This window comes from Phalangium opilio, unplaced genomic scaffold, assembly GCF_054372755.1.
Source record: "Phalangium opilio isolate 3A_F unplaced genomic scaffold, DU_Popi_V2 ptg000040l_1, whole genome shotgun sequence".
Lineage (NCBI taxonomy): Eukaryota > Metazoa > Arthropoda > Arachnida > Opiliones > Phalangiidae > Phalangium > Phalangium opilio.
The window spans coordinates 932,893-952,647 of record NW_028324164.1 but is presented as its reverse complement, the minus strand read 5'-3'; the positions used below and the strand labels follow the sequence as shown (position 1 = coordinate 952,647).

Here is a 19,755-nt window from a genome sequence, read left to right as displayed (position 1 = left end):
TCTCTTCAACCCTCAACAGATAACTGATAACAGCATTCTAATTTAATCTAGATTACAACTGTGGAAGGGGGAGTGGCTTGTAACATGGAGGCTAGATATGCCCTGCCAGAACCAAGGAGTGGAAGCTCCAAAGATTCTGGCAGCCATGTTACAAGGTGAACATTTATCCGCTCATAACAACCTAGCCTAACATAAGCTTAACCCTGTATCTAAACCTAACATGATCTATTACATCATAAATCAAATGGGTCTTAGGTTGCTTATTTATACCCTTGATGATCTATACATATTCTTGATTATTATAATAATTTGCCCTAAAATGTTAAACTTACAGTTTTGGAGACTTGGGAGACCACAAAAATCCGAAATTGCGTTCTAACATATCAATGCTCACTGAGAATAGCCAAAATAAAATTAATATATAATTAAAAAATAATGAAACCCTGTATACCTCATATGGAAGTGTTGAATTAGCTGCGCTTACGTAAACACCACTGTCTTAACTGCCAAGCGAAAACACTTTTGTCATCTTTCCAGTAGTATTTTAAAGTGTAAAACCTAGGGTTAGGAACTTAGGATATGTTTCTAGCATGAAACGAAGCAGACTATATCAAATTCCAAAGCAGAGCTGTAAATCAGCTTTTTTTATAATCTTAAAGGACGAAAGACGCTATAAAGAGTATATTACACAGACTTACCAAAATTCAACTTAAGCCTTGGCCAAAACGAACGTCGAAAAATTACTTCAAACGACATTAAAACCTCTATTAACTGTAATTATTTACCTGAATTACTTTTTTAGACGAAAATTGGACCTGATAAAAACAGTTTTGGTTTTTAAGGGCGTTATAGTTCATTAGAAAATCCAAATAACGGTGTTAGAGCTCGGATGAAATATCAAAAAATAATTAGCGTTGCCTTACTGTCGTCTACTATCATAGCCCACTCGATCACGCGCGTCACGACGCAAGCTGCTCGCGCTCGAACAGCGCAGCGTCCGGGGGGCTATGAGATAAACTTTCTTACTGTCGTCTGCTATAAAAAGGGAATTCGAGGCATAATTAATTAGTTAAATTACAAAAATTAGACTTCAATTATTTAAAATCTAAGCAGGTAAGTTTCTCATTTAGTAAATTCTTGTTAATTTGAAAGTATTCCGAACACTAACTTCGCTGTAGTTTTTCCGTATCGCCTATGACAATTTCCCCAAAAAACCGGGTAAAATGTAATGCTTTTTCTAAGGGACGCTAACCCTAAAAAGGTGATTTTTTCGTTTAGCATTACAAACGGGTATCAAGTCATATCTACAAGGGCCTACCGGCCCTGTAGAATAGAGCCTTTTTACTCGGGATTAAATAACACCGAGCGATCCCTAGTTATCATGATAGAATTTTCGAATTCGGAATAAATTATGCACGTGACATTGTGTGGTAAATTGTTTTTAAATTTCATATTGATACGTAGATTTCCTTGTCGGGGCAAAGAAAGATGACTAGCCCCCGCATTTTCATCTGGGCTTAAATCTAGGCAATACAAAGCGTAACCTTTTTTGTACTCTTCGTACGTGATAAAATTTCCCTTGTTTTTTCTGTATGTGTTTAGAGAGGTGAATAACGACATATACTCTCGAGTGTATAGATTGTTTTCGTAATCAGGCGTAAAGGCTTCCGAAGGATAGGTATCGGTACCGACGTTGACGGATAGGTAATTAAGATCAAAAGTTTCAAAATTAAAGGGATTTAAAGAATAATTACCATTAAAGGCCGAGGTTCGAACTAGACCTATAATTACTCTTTGAGGTATTTTACCTAAGAAGACGTTTTCTCGGTTAACGTCGTTCATTCCAGCTGGAATTGAAAAGGTTTTCACGACTGTTTGATTCAAAGGATAGATGGCGCTGGTTTGCTCTAATACCGTAGCGTGGGCTAACATTATTTCGGGATTTATTTTTAGTCTTTTAACGTACAATGAGGCATTATCGATAACCACTTTATATTTCTCATCAGCGGCTTCTTTCGATATTACGCAAAACTCTGGTTTAGATCGAATAAGCCTAAATCTAACGTCTACATTATTCAATAGGAAACGATTTAAGCGACAAATATCAACGTGTAACGGGGCGTATAAATCTATCGTACTCGATATCTTGGCTCTCTCGGCTCTTCTTAATATCCCATTGGTAGTAAAATTATTATTGGCTGCCACCCAGGCGGAATCGGGATCGATCGGATTATCGTTATAATATAAGCCTAGATTTAGTTGGCTTTCTTTAGCATCTATACCGTAGTTTAATAAATTCTCGAGATAAGCGATATAAGGGGCTCCTTGGTTATGGGACTGAACGCTCGTGTTTCCTAAAAAGACGTCTATTTGGGAAAAGAGGGCGGCGTGTAAAAGATTAACCGGAGCTACTTTTTTTTCAGACGCTGGTACGTCGGTGCCGTCCAAATGAAGCAACCTGACCTTCAGCCTTAACCTAGTTTTAGAAAGGTCGATATAATGTTCGCTCGTGCCAGGGACAAAAAATTCCAAAAAGTCCACTATCCGTTACGGAGCTTAAAGGTTGATAACTTTCGTCTTTACTAGTTATAATGTTAGCGTTCAAAGGGGGTGTCGCGAATAGGTCTAATTCCCCCATCATGCCTTCGAATTGGGCCATCTTGTTTTACGATAAAAAATCGGCCTTTGATTTACTTTTCTTCTTTCGTATCTTCTGACGTTTCCGTCGAATACCTGACCCGTACTGAGAATTAGCCAGACTATCACCCGCTTTATGAATTATATTTGAGCCCGCTATTTTTAGATTCCTTTTGAACGCTCTCTTGGGTCCTTCTCCAGCGCTCATATCTTGAATAAACCTTCCACCAAGTCCTAAAGCTTCTTTACCCACGCTCTTAGCTATCGGTTTCGCTAGAGGAGTTAACATTCTCATCAAAGCTCTAAAAATGCCTCCTAATCCAAATCCTTTCTGCACTAATACACCTGGTGGAGATCCAAGGAACTGTTCCTGATAATAGGACACGTACCTATTAGGTCGAGACATGTCGTCTAAAGTGAATTTTGATAATGATGCGATCCGATATGAAGGATATAGGAGCGTCGGCTTCGTCTCTAATATCAATTTTGATAAATTCAATTTCGTTGGATCTTATAGGATAATAGTCTATAGTATCGTATGTGACAATTTTCGCCGACGTATCGTTTTTAGTGGGAATGACGCGTAGAAGAGGTTTGAAACCAGAGCCTATAAACTGGGGGTATATCAGATCAGTGTAAACGTATAAATATTGACTGACTAAATCCGGTTTAAAGTTGGCGTTTGCAGACCCTAATAGACGATTAGTTTGGTCACCGAATCCTAACATAGAACCTAATTTGTTACGAACGCCTCTAAAAAGCACGGTGCACTCCTTATCAGTCGTTATTCGAACGGTACCGTTATCGTTTAACGAGAAATTAAACCGAGATTGATGAGCTTCGGGTATCGCTCTATTCATAGCTTCCAATAGGGCGTCGACACTATAGGGTCCCTCAGGAATCTTTACCGTTACCATACGATTTTGAAGTTTTAAAGTTTTTTTCAATTTTATCTCGATATAATTATTGGTGTAGTTTATCGTAATATTTCTAGCTTGTTGAGACAATGGAATGGGACAAATGTATTCTCCAGTAATGTACTCGTCCGTTTCGAATCCTAAAACCTGAGCCAGAGGGCCAGGAGCTAGCCTGGCCTGGTGACCGGCATCGACTGATAATTTAACTCTCTTGATAGGAGGCCCAGTCGGAACTGACATATCTATAACCTGTATTTTCACGGGAAAATTCTGTTTTTCAAGCTGAACGGTTAAGTCACGCACCAGTTTATTCTGCATTGAAAAAAATACGGCGTTTCCATTTTTATCTTTCGAACCTTCGTACTTTTGCGGTATTAACTCTACTCTTCTAACGTCCCAGCCATCATTCGTTAAATATCGTTCAGGTACCTGTATTTCGAAAGAGTTACAGGTATTGTCTATTACGGTTGAAATTTTCGGTGTTAATATTTACGATAAACCAATTTCCCATTCGTTTGAAAGAATAATTGGTTTACCTAATTTCACCGTGAAAGACGATTGTGAATTATCGGGATATTCATCAGTTTTATCACTTAACAGAGTAGCGAAAAAAGAATTGACCGACATCATTGATATTTTATTTAAAAATGAATGAGGATTTACACGTTATCCAATTTTATTTAGAAATAAAAGGTTGAACTCGATGTGATGGTTAGAGCGGGGTTCGATCTCGCGACCTATTGATTGGCGAATAAACGCGCTAACCACTACACCGAGAGCAACCTTAATCGCTTCCTACGTTTTAGAGAAGATTACATTAACATATACTTGGAAATAAAACGGGTAAATGTTCATGATAAAAACTATCGGGAGTACCGAATTTACTCATTTGTTCCTGTATGTATTTTATAAAGTCATTTTCATAAAATTCGGCTTTTTCTTCTAAACACAATGGCGCCGGTGAATCCGTTTCCGGGGCTTTAACTCTTGTTTGATTTATACCGTGACCCAATCGGGTAAATAAAAGTCCGTCATCTAAATCCTCCAAAATAATGGTACTTCTAGGTAATATGAATCGTTTCAAAATTTCCACCTGATTCTGGTACTCGATATCTTTTACTTGAGGCTCTCTATCTTTAAACATCGGGCATTTCTTCGTAACACGAGCGATTTTACCACTTTCAGATACTCGGTGTTCGAAACATATTGTATACATAGCGCATTGATCTAAAAGATACGCGACCATATATTGGAAATCCTCGCGCCCTTTGAATCGTTGATACGTCACTATATAACGCATTTTGTAAGATCTCCCTCGGAAGTCACTGCTCTCTTCAAGGCGTTCGTCGAATAACCGAGATAAAGAGAGATCGCTCTCTTATCAAACAAACTCTTATTTAAGTCTGGCGATTACGTCACGACTAAAGACAAGTACAGACACGTCCTAAAAACCGTTTAACCATATAGAGGAAAATTTTTAAAATTATTTCCAAATTTTTGCATTCATTACCGCAGAATTTAATCATGATTTAATCATGATGTAATCAGTACATTGTTTTTAACATTTTATTTCAAAATTTGATTTGTTTTTTACACCATTGACATATTCGTGTGTTTATATATGTGTCAGGAAATAGTGAATATGGTAAAAGTAAAGGATAGAGACCAAAAAGCGCAACTACTGGGTTCATCGTCAACATTCCCAAAATAATTCCTACAGGTACGGTTATAGGAAGTAGAATAATATATGTTCCAGCTATAAAAGAATATTCGATTCCAACCTGTATAACCCGCAATATACAACATCTATTATTACAATATTCTTTAGTCTTGGATTTGTTTGTACTTGAAACGTATTTCTCCGTTACTGACACATCTCTCCCAGACTCGTCGTTAGAACAATTTATAGGTATGTTACATGTTGAAAACCCTTTAACAAACGGACATTCCGGGGAATATTTTCGATGCTCCTCATTCTCCATTAGAAGTCACTGCTCTCTTCAAGGCGAATAACCGAGATAAAGAGAGCACTCTCTTATCAGACAAACTCTATCTGGCGATTACGTCACGACTAAAGAAGTTCACGCCCTTAACCAATTAACAAAGACCTAATCAATTGGCGACCCCACTCTCGACCAATAAACGAACTCAGAGAAACCCCCCCCCCCCGGATAAAAAACCAGTGTTTCCCCCATTCTAGACTCACGCGAGTATACACGCGCGAGTCTAGCGCGCTAGAAGGCTGGCGACCCAATTAAATGACCTAATTTCCACTCCATATTTTAGGTGGGTCACTACTTACATTTAGTAATTATTTTATTCCCCACGAATACATTTAGTAATTAACTATTGTCTCACAAAAACATTTAGTAATTATTTATTTCCATTTATTTCTTAGAATACATCAATAAATATCTGTGTATCTCGTTAACAAATTCTTACGCGTATTTTCGAATTAAGAATCATCGCGATTTTACAAAAATATTAGTAATTCCAATATTCTAAGTAATTTTAGTGGTATATACTATTAACTTTGGATTTCCTTATTGGAACGCACCCTCACTAGATCGTGCTTATTTTTAAAATTTTAGAAAAATACTAGTTTCATTCGCTGACAGAATTTGTTTACGATTACAATTATTGTAAGAACTTCTCTTTTGTTTCACTTAGAACTTTGGTCAGTTGAGTATATGTGTAACATCGCGTTAGCTATTTATACACGCCATTATAGTTATTTAAGCTTATGGTGATTTCCAAGTGTAAAATAACACCCTTTCTATACCATGTCTTAAAATTTGTAATCAGCTATTATCTGTTCAGGATTACTTCGTCATTGTTTGCGGGTAGTGTAGAATTTTGCATGTGTGATTTCACCATGAAGATACCTATGCTTCGTGCAAATACTACTTTGAACCGACTATTAGCAATGTGTTTGTTAAATCTGTTTCCGGTTTAAAGTTCGGTTGCGAGGGGTTACATTCCTAACAATCTTCGTTTAAGCTTAATGATGTGCAGTGGTTCTCGAAACTGGAATCTTGTCAGTAGCTCGACGGTGAAAACGAAAGAAGCGAATCCAAGCATTGCCGCCCACAATCGGAACTTGGCTTCAATGTCCTTGAACCCGAGTACGTGGACTTCATTCTCAGCCGTCGAATGTTGAGGTTCCAATTCGATGTGAATGTCTCTCCTAAACACGCGGTGTAATGCTGTGATTTGGCCGGTTTCCATGAAAGTGCGCAATCTGCAATCACCAAATGGTCAAATGGTGAGATACTTTAATTTTTCAATTCAGTAACTTAAATCAGGTTGCAAAATTTGTCCGCATGATTAATGCTGACTTGATTTGTTAGTTTTTGGTCGGGAATTTCAAGTGACACTATGATGGGTTGACTTTAATTATGACGATTTAGTGGGGTGGCGTAGCGGTTAGCGCTTTCGCCTCGCAGCAACGGTAATAGTTATTATAGGGGGCGCTGTAGGTTAGCTTTGGCATAGGGGCTAGTCCCTGCACCCCTCAATACATTGTAAAGGGACCCACCTGTAAACAAGCCACAGGCTTAGTGTGGAAATACCTTCATAGACCAAGCTTAGATTATTTTTATTATTATTTCGATTAAAATACGCGAGTACTTTAATGAATTCGGGTGCATTTCATGGGCGTGTAGCAAAATATACATTTAACAAAAGTCTTTGTCAATTTCATGATGTCATTTCAACCGTGTTTCGGGATTGGCTCATTTAGAGTTTGGTTTAAACAGCGGATTATCAAATGAGCGCTGTCAAAATTTAGCAGTTCTTTGAAAATGGGCTATCGGCAGGTGTAAGTGCTTAAAATTTCCATTTTACAACGCATCGCTTCCTCGCAACATTTTTTTTTTCAAAATTTCGAGCAATAACATAACGTTATACCAGAAGCCGATTAGGCTTTACACATGAAGTACGTAAAATGTGCCTGGGGGAGCTATACGATATTCTCTAAGTTCCTAGGAAAGAACCTCCCCTTGCGCGAAGAGAAATAGTTCAGTAACGCGCCTCCTTCGGATCCATCTTTTGCTTTGACTATTTAAGTCGCCGTGTGTATGTTTTTTACGAGGAATGTTTTCTGTTCTCGCGGCTACGGAGAGCCCAGCCGTCGGCGGCTCGGGAATCGGGATACCGCCGAAACCTAGCCAAGGCTTAGTGTAGTTTTCGAGTTTACTATTATTCGCGGATCTACTTTTATGTTGAAATTAAAAAAATTGTTATAATATTTAGTTGCAGACTTATTAAGTGACTCGGAAATGTTCGGAATTTGAGCTATAAACCGTTGAATATATTATAAAGACTACCGAACGATACCGTAAATTTTCCTTCAGAGCTTTCCGGTTATGTCGACGGCGAGGTCGAGTCGAGGGGTTCACGGGTAGTTGAGCGGTTTTCAAAAGATCGTTTTGGAATAAAGCGTTTCCCAAAACAGCGGTTTGCAAAACCGCGGTTGCTGTTTCCGCGTTTCTCAATACAGCGCTATTTCCCAAAACAGCGGTTGCTGTTTCCGCCCAAACTGTGATTGAAAGGGAGGGAAATCTCTATTATATTAAGTATATAGAACAACGAACAATATTATGCAAAAAGGAGTAATGTTATATCGGAAGTGAATATAAAATATAATTTTTTGGAAAAGGCATATTATTTTGGGAAGTCAATGAAGATAAACAACAATATTTTGGAAAAGGCGTACGAAACAACGCTCAAGATATAAACGCTGTAATCAAAATGCGCTCTAACGAGAAATGGCTATAATGGCAAACGCGTTTATGAAAAAGCCGTTTTGGACAATGCTGTTTTGATAACACGCCCAATCGATAACATAACGTGTAAGGTCCCATGCAAGAAAATAGTAATAGCCGTCGCCGATTGGTCTGGCAATAAAGAGGTTATCTATGGTTAGGGGGCTCATGATTGGTTAAAAGCTTTTTTGTTCGTCTGCTTAGTTTTTACTTCGCGAATGTCATGAAATACATGGCCAAAGCTATAGAAAAGTGGGACTTACGCACTTTATGTGTGAGGCATAATCCGCTTTTGGTTATACGCGGCTCTTGAACTTCCGTGTGAATGTTCAAAGTAATATGAAATTTCAGCACGTATCACCTAAATAGCAAAGGCGTTATAAAAAAGTCCACTTTCTGAAATTCAAATATTTTGTTAAATTGTAAGAGAAAGTATTCTATAACTGATTTATTCGAGACCTTTACATCAAAATTAGCAATTTTTTCTATGTGGAAATTTTACCCGGCGAGCAGACTCTCCATACTTATCCTAACGCTTTTGATGTAATGCAGGGATAATTTGTAATGGATGAATAGCAGCAACATCTTATATATGGCTATTTGTACATGCGCTTTTATGTTTATTCTTTATGCACACTCACAATTCGTTACTGAATTTGAATGATAACAGTTACACCATAAGATCATAAGATATGTCCCATACGTTTTTCACTGCTAACTGAGAGCTTGTAATGAAGTGATGTCGGTTAGGAAGATGGACTGCAAAACCAACTATAGTCGGTTCTCGCGCCGCTTTTGAACTAGCTCTCAGTAAGTCTCTAACACAAAAAGTACAGGTAGTGTCATACTTATGGAATATACGTTATAAACCTATGGTAACACTAAGTGACCGTTATGCAAGTCGTTTGGTTGAATTATCCTCAACGTTGGCTCCGCAAACCTCTAGTCATTAAACCTGCCAAAACGTCATATCCTAGACCCGTAAAATTTTAGGTTCATGATTAATTTCAAATTAAAGATTGTTTTAGAGATTTTCATAATTTAAAAAAAGTTCTTCCTAAATATAAAAAACGTCAATAGGTGCAAACACTATTTAAAATATACTGTCTACCTAGACCGGAAATTCTTCCCGGTTGGTTGCTTAGCGAGTGTTTTTAATAGAAGAAACCACATGTTCCAAACACATTTATAACCGGCCATAATGTGTTTTTAACACATTATATTGTTTCTTAATGCCGTTCATATTCAAACTTAGTTTTACAGCTTTGTTTCAGTCGTATTTTACTATATGATAAAGAGTAAACTAGAAAACAAGCAAGAGCAACCTTTTGTGTTTTTAAAGAACTTTATTAAACCTGTACTACGATATTTGATGGAACAGAATTGAACTGATCTCATAGCATTTAGATTTATTTACTACTACTCTTTCGACTTGCGCATATAAATCCCGTACAAATTATCCCTGCATATCACCAACGCTTAAGGACTCGGAGAAGCAATGAACGCAAACAGATACTCCCTTTGAGAAGTTTGAAAACTGGTCATAGGAAATGAAGATCTCTGTCCCGTATTATAATACAGTAGAAAAACTTACATGTGAGTTTTGAGTTTTAGGGTTCATGTTCTGGAAAAACTCGTAGTTAACGGGTTCAAGATGAATGCTGTGCAAAAAATCTATAATTAGAATATGATATTTTTGCTTGCACTAAATACTACAACTTAAAAATCAAACTAACCTGGTATTATACATCATGGCCAAATATTTTTTAGTTTCTCCTAACAGGATCATAGCGTATTCCACTATTTCTTGCTCCTAATGTATTGGCATTAGTTAATAAATAGCTTTTTACAACATTGTATTATAAATGACGTATATTACGATAGCTTTAATAATTTAAACGATGTTAAAATATAAATTTAACACGGTTAAATAAAACGAGGCTGTGATATCACACATTTCTAGCATCCGATACCCTAGTCTTTTAAGTGTAACCTGGAGTTCATAATAACCCCCTTTGGGGAAAAGTACGAAACTAACCATAGAGCTAATGGTAAAAATCGCGAACAACAAAACTTCTCGCTGCCCATAGAAAGGACTAGCCTGTTGATGGACATACAACTTTACAGTAGATTGTAGTGGTATCTATGCTCCTTGGTTTTCGTTCCAAAATTTCCGTTGGCTGGGATCTCCGTCGTTAAGAAAAATGGCGACTATGGTGGACGTACGTATAAACACGATGGAATTCTTATAGTAAAGATACTGGGCATGAATTTGTGCAAACCATTTTAATTTAACCACGGAATTCTCACTCACACATTTCTCAACAAAACATTAATGATCATCGATTAATTTTTTGTAGAAAACTAGAACCCATCGAAAAGCCAGCTTCTTAGCCAATGCTTAATTTCCACCGCGTCGACAAACGCGAGCCATCTTCGCTTCCAAAATCACTAGATAAAAATAGTGCTTAAGCAGAAGTGTGGAAGTTAATGCGCGTGGGTGCTAAAAATTGGAGTAACTATTTCTTTGGGAGTTAAGCGGTGTATAAATCCGCTGAGCTTTACGGCGAAACTTTGAGGTTACGGGCTTTTTAACCAGTTTCGTACTTCCCCCCGAAGGGGGGTTATTATGAACTCTTGTGTATACGTATAGTTAAAGGACGGTCCAGTAGCTCTAAAGTTTTAATTTTTCTCCTAAAATTTAACCTAATTTAATTTTGTTCCATCCATTTTAGTTGAAGTAGTTGAACTGCATTTAATTAATTTATTAAAAACCGCGAGTATCAAGATGCAACCAAATTCAAAGTTCCACTGATTATCGCTCTGTTCAATGGAAATAAGTTTCACGATGCAAGAAATCAATTTCCGAATGTTTAGGGTAAACTAAATATTTTTCGATAGATGTCACTTTAATAGAACAAATATGGATATTTACCCTTCCCTCTTTTTATGACACCTTCGCGAGCGGTTTTAAATACTCTGTTTTTCATGAAATTCCGTTATCTATCGTAATATACTTATATGCAGATTTGTTGTATTATTCATTTCAAGGCGACACTCACTGCCAAATATCCAAGTCTTAATTCCCCGAGGTTCAGGAAACTAAAGAAAAGGTATTAGATGTGGAAAATGAAACATAAGGCACTTGATCAGAGAGTTAACAAGTTGGAAAAACAAAATATTATCTCTCCGAGGCGAGTGGAGGACTACCTACAAACTTTTGTAACTTGATATGTAATTATTGCTGATTATTGATAAGCAAACTGCAGAAGTTATAATTATTCATTCATTCATAACAAGGTTGGCGTCTAAACACTATTCTTTCGTTTTTTCTCAACAAAAATGTTAGTTTGGCAGCTTGAATACCAGAAGTTGGATGAGGAGTAGAAGTTTTGGGAAACCCAATTCCTCGCTCGACATGAATTTTTATCTCCAAAAATATGGGTCACTCCAAGCGGAATATGGAGGTTGGTCCTCAACACAGAGAAGGTGGAGATAAAAGTTTTAGGCTAAGTCACAAATTTTGGAACTCTGTCAATATTCATTAGGCCTCTAAACACTCCAAAACTAGTTCACTAGTGCCAGGATCTATTGCCTAGGCCTGTGCGAGTAATCGATTAAAGGCAAGTTCTGGATCGAGACGTAAGAATCAAAATTTTAGGACTTGAGAAATATTTCAAGTCCTCAAAAATCCTTAATACTATTGGACTCAAGAAGGACTCGAACCGAGGCTTAGTCATTTAGCAAGTCCAAAAATCTTTACCTTGAATTCGGTGACCCGGAATTTTAAGCAGAGCGCGGCATCTAGTGAGGTTTTATCGATTTAGAATTTAGAGTAGACAGGTAATTGGACAAATATTTGTTCACAGAAATGCTGTTAAGCAAACCGAAAGTTAAAATTACTGTTTTTGAGCGTCGTTTTCGTAGGACTGTCCACTAGCCGAGCTGAGCGAGCTTTTTAAAAGCAAACCGAAAGTTAAGATTATTGTTTTTGCGCGTCGTTTTCGTAGGACGGTCCACTAGCCGAGCTGAGCGAGCTTTTTAAAAGCTCGGCTCCAAAATGATCGAGAGTTCGAGACGAGCCGAGCTGGCTTGGTTAACAAATATGTTTTACAGAAATTGCTACTACCAACTTAAGACTTGAGAACGACAAAAAATGCTATCCCATGTTTAGGAATGTGGTGATTCAGTAAAACCCGCTCGGTAAAAAGTAAAGAAATCGTTATATGTTCACGGTTAGAGGCGAGAGACAGCAAATTTTCTCATGCTTTATTTCATGTAAAAATACAACGGAACGCTATTGATGGAGAGGACTAAAAGGAAAGCATTATTTCAGTGACTAAGCTCGCTATCAGGCTCGCGAGTTTTAGTGGCTCGATACCTATAGGCTCGGCTCGACCTTATAAAAGCTCGCTCGTTAATTATTCAAGCCGCCAAAGTGTCGTCTCGCAACTCGGCTCGCTCGTCACAAGCACGAGCTGGCTCTAGCTCGTGTACAGTCCTACGTTTTCGTAATGTTCCATATTTTATAAGTCCTTTTTAGTAGATTTTAAATTATTCTTTTTTTTGAAATATAATTATGTAAAATTAATTTATTAATAGTATAAATAGAAATAATTTATCAGAACTCAACTAGGACTTGAAACAATTTACCAGGATTCGACACTGGCCCTGAAACATAGTTCTGAAGCTGACTTCAGGACTCAAGGACTCGATAGCATTTAGAAGGCTCGACTCAAGATTCTATAAGAGCTTTTTTAGGACTCGAGACCCGACTAGAACCCTAAACAAGATGGCCCCGGCCATACTATGCTTTGCGCGCCCTCTTTTGGCTAGAACTGGTGTGATTCCGGCAAATATTTTTGGCGGTATTCTCTTTTTCTTTATCAAATATCCTTTCGATTATGAACAAAATCAATTTAGTATGACTTTGGTTTAATATATACATTGACTTTAAAATAAATTCTTTAACAAAAATAATTACAGTTGTTTTATACTATACAAACTATTTTTAAATTAGTATTCACAATAAAATCTTTCTAGTGCGGTTTGATAAACTCAATGATAGTTTCGACAAAGCAGTTTCAACGGTTATTTTCAGTTACAATTTTTTATAAACAAACATGATAATTTGTAGATTAAATTATAAGCATTAGTATTCGCAACAAAATCGTTCTATTAACGTCTGATTACTCAAATAACCCTTAATAATAAATTGGACCAGGCAGTTTGTAAGGTTCTTTTCACATACAATTTTTGACAAACCAAAATTGTTATTTGAAGTTTAAATTTGCCTGTAAGCGTTCTTAATAATTTATTTAATTATCTGTTGTTTTAACTTATAATAAGTGTAGTCAATTACTTACCATGACTAATCTTAATAGTTTCTTAAATAAATAAAATACGTTGACGTTGCAAAGCCACATAAGTATGGTTCTAAATGCTATTAATAAATTTAAATCTAATTCCGCGCGTGAAAAAGGGCGGAAAGGCACCCAGCCAGCCTGCCAGCAAGGATCAGGCCAATAGTTTTGCAACTCGAAGCGCAAAAGCAAAAACACAAATAATGTGATATGAAGTTCAAGTATCATTTTTTTCCTCTTGTTGATAAATAATATCCAATGCCAAAATTGTAAATTCAGTATTCAATCCACAATATATTTAGGTCTAATGTTCCAAATGTAATGAAACTTTAATGAAGATGTGCTATTATCTATTATATCTAAAAATGGTTAAAATCTTTCAAATTAATTAGTTTTGTCAAAATGATAAAATTAGTACTTTCAGGCCCTTTCCAAGATTAAACATATCGCTTACACATGGCACTAAAAATCCTGTAACGAAACCAAATTACAGGCCTTAAAGCTTACAACACATCTAAATGGGAAAGTTCAGAAAAGCCCTTGTGTTTCTACCAAGTAAACGTTTTTATGTTAACGCAATTTTAGTTCAAAACTGTATTTATTGGAAATATTACATATTTTGAAAAACAATAAAGAGTAGAAAAATCATGATTAAGAAACTAACTGAAAGGGTGGGGGAAAAGTATCACAATATCAGTTACTGTTGGTAAAAAAACCAGGATTTACTTGAGATATAGTTTAAATTATACATAGTTGTCAAGCAGGTCCAAGAAGAAAAAACCTTCCTCTCAGCGGTATTCTACTTTTTCGATGACATTCTGAAGCTTCTTGCGAGGGAGACCTTACATTTTAATGCAATAATTTTTTATCAATATCATTTGGTAACGAACGCAGAACGTTCTCATTATATGTGTTATTCAACTGATCAGGTTTCGCGAGACCTGCCCCTCGGCACGTTTACAAATCTAAGAATATTGGTTCAAGAGGTCTTGGTTTTATAATCTATTACTCTCTAAAAGGCCTGTTTTGGACAAGGATGGGAAATACTGAATTTACAATTTTTACATTAGAAATTCATTTTTATTGAAATATTTATCCTATTTAATATAATAGAATAGATTGTAACACACCTCAGGGTGAAATTTCAGGACATTTGGATCAGTAGATCCGAAGATATCATCAGTTTGGCCTTGGAAATAATTTTTACACAAAAAAGCTATAATCTTTCTTAGTATAATAAAACACATTGAAACACACGTCTCACTACAATTTAAGGTCATTTGAATCAATAGGTCAAAGAAAGGATCTGGCAAAAATACCTACCTCCTTCCATAAAACTTAATGTTAATTTTCGGTTCCTTCGAATTTTCTTCAAAAGTCGCGCTTATACATGTAAATCGAATTCTTTAGAATGAAGGTCTCTCCGTTTCCCTTCATTGTAACGGGCGCTTGTCGTCTTCCAAGAAAAGGCCCAATCAATCTGAGGGACCATTTGGGTGATACGGGCTGACCGGGATCGTAGACTGACATCAAGGCATGTGCGGGTCGATAACTTGGAGAAATCCAGCTTGGGGTCCAGCTGGGGTCGAATTTTCCGGAAAAATGTGACTATCCCTGCGTACTGGGATGCCACCTCGCTTCGATGGGGCGTGTTAGGAGTCCATGAACGAAGGAAGAGCGTTTTCAAGCAGGTAGATAGGTTGAAGGCCATGAAATGGTAAGACGGATGCTCCCTCGGATTTGTCAGGATTTGCAGGCAACGGGTGAGTTCAATGCTCCTGAAGTAGAGCGATAGGTCGGGAAGGTTAAGACCCCCTTATGCCGAGTGAGCGCGAGCGTGGCCCGGCTCACCAACTCTTGCTTGCCGGACCATACGAAGGTAAAGAGTAGTCTCTCCCAGCGGGTTAGGTCCATTGTCGTGTAAGGGGCTAGTGGTAGTCCATACGTGAAGCGAGGGAGAAACTTGGTTTTTACTACTTGGGCTTTCGCTTGAAGGGACATGCCGTCGTAGATTTTGTCGGCGCATGAGGACCGGAGGAATACATCAAACTCATCGGTGTTTTTCCTCCCTATGGCCCCCGTTCCGTTGAACCAGATGCCAAGAAGGCGGATCGGAGCTGTTGTTGGACTTGGTAGGTAGCCAGGGATAGAGGACCGGTGCCCCCTACCCAAAGCCATGACCTTGGTTTTATCCACATTCAGTTTGGTGCCCGTAGCCTGACAGTAGGAATGCACTACTGTGAAGGTAGATTCTACCGATTCTGCGTCCGAGGCCAGAATGGTGGTGTCGTCCGAATGCTGGATTGTTCTAACCCGGTGCTTGAAGGGGAGCGGAATGTCCTTGAAACTGGTGGAGCAGCGCAGCGCCCCTGCAAGAGTCTCCGCAACAACGGCGAAGAGGGCAGGTGACAGGGGGCACCCTTGGCGGACACCCCTGAGGATTGGGACCTCCTCGGTAGGGTAACCATTAACCAGCACACGGCTCTTCCCGTTGGTGTAAAGTGTGCGTACCATGTTAATAATCCGAGATGGGAAACCCATGGCTGTCAGCGTTCCAAACAGAAATTGATGACTGACCCGATCGAAAGCCTTGGAGAGGTCCAAGGAAATAAGGTATCCTGGGGTTGCGCGATCGTGGCAATGGAGAATCAGATCTCTCAAGAGGACCAGGTTGGCGTGTATGGAGCGCCCCCGTACCCCACCCGTCTGGGTGCTGCTGATGACGTCCGGGAGGAACGGCGCCAGTCGGTTATCGATTATTTTCGCGAGGATCTTCCGGTCCGTATTTAGTAGTGAAATAGGCCGAAGGTTACTAAGAGTTTCATTAGGCGTAGGTTGCTTGGGTATAAGTGTGATGACTCCGTCATTGAAACAGTGCTGCAGGTCGCCTTTGGCCAAGGCCATAGTTAGTGCCGAAAACAGGGGCGGACCCAGCCCAGAACTTCCGGTAAAAGGCTACTGGCAACCCGTCAGGCCCAGGGGCCTTGTCAGGGTTCATGCTTTTCATGGCCGCTTCACATTCGCCCAGATTTAGGTCGTCGCTGAGTGAGGTACTCCGATTCCCATCTAATTGCTTCAACGGGGCCCATAGAGATGGCCACTTCCCTTCGTCGACTTCTGACGCGGAGTACAAGCAAGTATAGAAGTCGTGGACCTTCCTTTCGATGTGGTCCTGCCCCTCGATGACAATTCCATCCTCCACCAAGCGTCTTAGCATGGGTCTTGATCTCTTGGTTTTTAAGGCATGATAAAAGCCAGAGTTGAAAGTCTCCTCTGCACTGATGCCAAGACCAGCTTTCTTGTGGGCAGCGTGGCGGAAATCGGAGAGGATATGGGCATGCAGTTTCTCTTGGAGTACATCTATAGCCGTTACTGTGTACTCTGTTGGAGGATCAGATTTTTTTAGTGATCTAATGGCGCTGCGCAAGTAATTGCATCTTCGACGTTTCAAGTGGACGAGTTTCTTTGATTCCGAGCGTATAAAGCAAGTGATACGGGTTTTTAGGAGTGCCCAAGCTCTGTCCGGTGGGATATTGGCCAAACTTTCACGGAGGGAGCATAATTGGTCAGCCATCCTGGTGCAGAGGTCTGTGTTATCAAGTAGTTATGAATTCAGGCGCCATATGCCCGGCCCGAAGGCAATGCTAGGATGTACGTCGACTGTTAGCAATACCGAGAGGTGGTCGGATACAGAGACAGAGTGACTGCCTAGCTGAATGATGTCGCATTTCGTGGAGGGAGAGATCCATTCTTCGGGGACATAGAAGCGGTCCAGGCGGGCTTGTACCCCTTGTCCTTCCCAGGTGTAATCGAACTTCTCGCCATTGAGGTGACGCCATACATCAACCAGGTCGAAATTTTCCGTGAAGTCATGTAGTACGATCGAGGTTCGGTCGTTGTAGGTGGTCCCATGTGAACGACGGTCCAGTAATAAATTATGGACGCAGTTGAAATCCCCTCCCAAGATGAGATCGTCGAAAGTCCCTTCTAAGAAGTGATCCAAGGCCCGGAAGAAATGAGAGCGCTGTGCAGGTCGATTTGGGGCATATAGGTTCATCAAGCGAATGCGTCGGGCCATTAAAGTTACATCTAGGCTCACCAGGCGGCCTTCAACGTCCGTTCGGAAAGAGCAGGCGAGACCGGTAAAGCTTGGCAAAAGAAGGGTTGCGACCCCGCAGCTGCGGGTGGTGCCGTGGCTGTAAAAACAGTCAGTTGCATTAAAAATGTTCTTCAGGGAATTAATATCCTCTGGGGTCGTGGTATGAGTTTCTTGAAGGAAGACTATTGCCGGCGAAAGATGAAAGATCCAAGCGGCAAGGGCGTTTCTTTTGCGACTGTCCCGAAGGCCGTTTGCGTTTAGTGTTAGGATACGAAGTGTACTAGTCATGATGGTAGTGGGTACGCACAAGACTATTGTTTCTGCTTCTTTGGTGTAGAAGCAGAATCTACCTGCGTGCTGGGGTGATCCGTTTGGGGTGAAGGGCGTAGAGATCGGCGCTTGGTTGATCGTTTTTGGTCGGCGTTTCCGGGGAGGGCTAATCCTTCCACGTCTGAGTCGGCGGAGTAGCTGGTAATACTCGCGTACGTTGGAGAACGTAGGTGGGTTTCACTGCTCGGCGTCTTGAATATACTGAGAACTGTGCACGATTCTTCAGAATCGGAGTCGTCCAAAGAGGACTGGTCATCTCGCGCCCGAATCCCTGGCGCGCTATCCAGGTGTTCCGACCCGTCAGCTGTACTAGTCGTACCCAAGGCAGGGGGCTCCCTAGAAGGCGTTGAGCCTCCATCTAGAGGTACAGGAGGGGTTTCGGTAGGACTAACGTTGGTCTTCTCATCCTCCGTTGTAATCTCTGGCTTCTTCTTTCTCTTCGGGCACTCCGCCCCCTTGTGCCCGGACTGCTTACAAACGTAACACAGCATCGTGACGTTAGGGTAGAAAGCCTTCACCCAGTGGCCTCTAATCTTGAAAATATTAGGGACGGGCTGCTTTAGTTTCCTTAAGCAAACCCGTCTATTACCATTCTTCACCCCTTCAAGTGGTCTTTCGTGATGAAGCTCGTATTGAACGTCAACTACTTCGCCATAGGGGGCTAAGTCCTGGGCAAGCTGAGAACGATTCACCCAAAAGGGTAAGTCCTTGATGAGGATCCAAAGGTTCGGATCACCCATTGCGTCGATTTTCAGGGCTACGCCTTCAATGCTAATGCCCATCGTTACTAGCTGCGTCAGCGCAGCTTCGTTGGTGAAAGTTACTAGGGCCGTGGATCTCCCCGTGAGCTGGAAGCAATCCACGGACCTTGGGCCTGTGGCATCAAAAACAGCAGAAGCCACATCGTCAAAGGGGTGAGACCCGAAATGAATACTCGCAGAGGCCTTCTGCGTGGCACTGATGGAGGCAGGCCTGGACGCCGAAGCCATAGCCAGCTGCTCGGCCGGCGAAGCACCGAGTTGCCGACAATGAGCCCGTACACTGCGCGACACGCGTACCGAGTAAAAAACGCAACCGACGAAAAACGCACCGAAAGACGCGACTATACCGATGACGTGTATTCCCTAGAGCTCGGCATTTTCGATCAATTATCCACAAATTGGTGGATAACCGATTATTTATAAACAAATTTGTGGATTATAATACGATTTAACATGTAAGTTCTGTGGATAATTTTCGGGTATGGATAAAGATAAAATAAAGAGGATAATTGATCGAAAATGCCGAGCTCTAGTATTCCCCGAATAAGAACAGATACTACACTTTGATCTAAGCCCAAAGGCCGAGAAGCGATACTAATTGCACGGTTAATTAAGCTTAAATATTTCATTAATAAACGCTAATTAATTAATTAAATTAAGAACCTAATTACTCGAAATTATACAAAAAAAGCTATTTACTGGATGAAAAATTGCTCTAAAATAGTCTATGCACTGCGAACAGAAGTACCACATACCCAATCTTAATTATTTATCAACCCTATATTGATTAATTTAATAATATTACATCAATTAGTTTTAATTGCTGACTTAGTGGACACATTTCTTTGAACATCTGTGTTCGGCAGAGTAAACATCTTTACA

At 39.8% G+C, this 19,755-nt stretch overlaps 1 pseudogene; it reads right to left on the bottom strand.

Annotated features, from left to right (window-relative positions):
• Window positions 1–19,353: 19,353 nt before the first annotated feature.
• On the bottom strand, window positions 19,354–19,466 carry LOC149679993 (U2 spliceosomal RNA; annotated as a pseudogene).
• Between the last annotated feature and the right edge of the window lie 289 nt (window positions 19,467–19,755).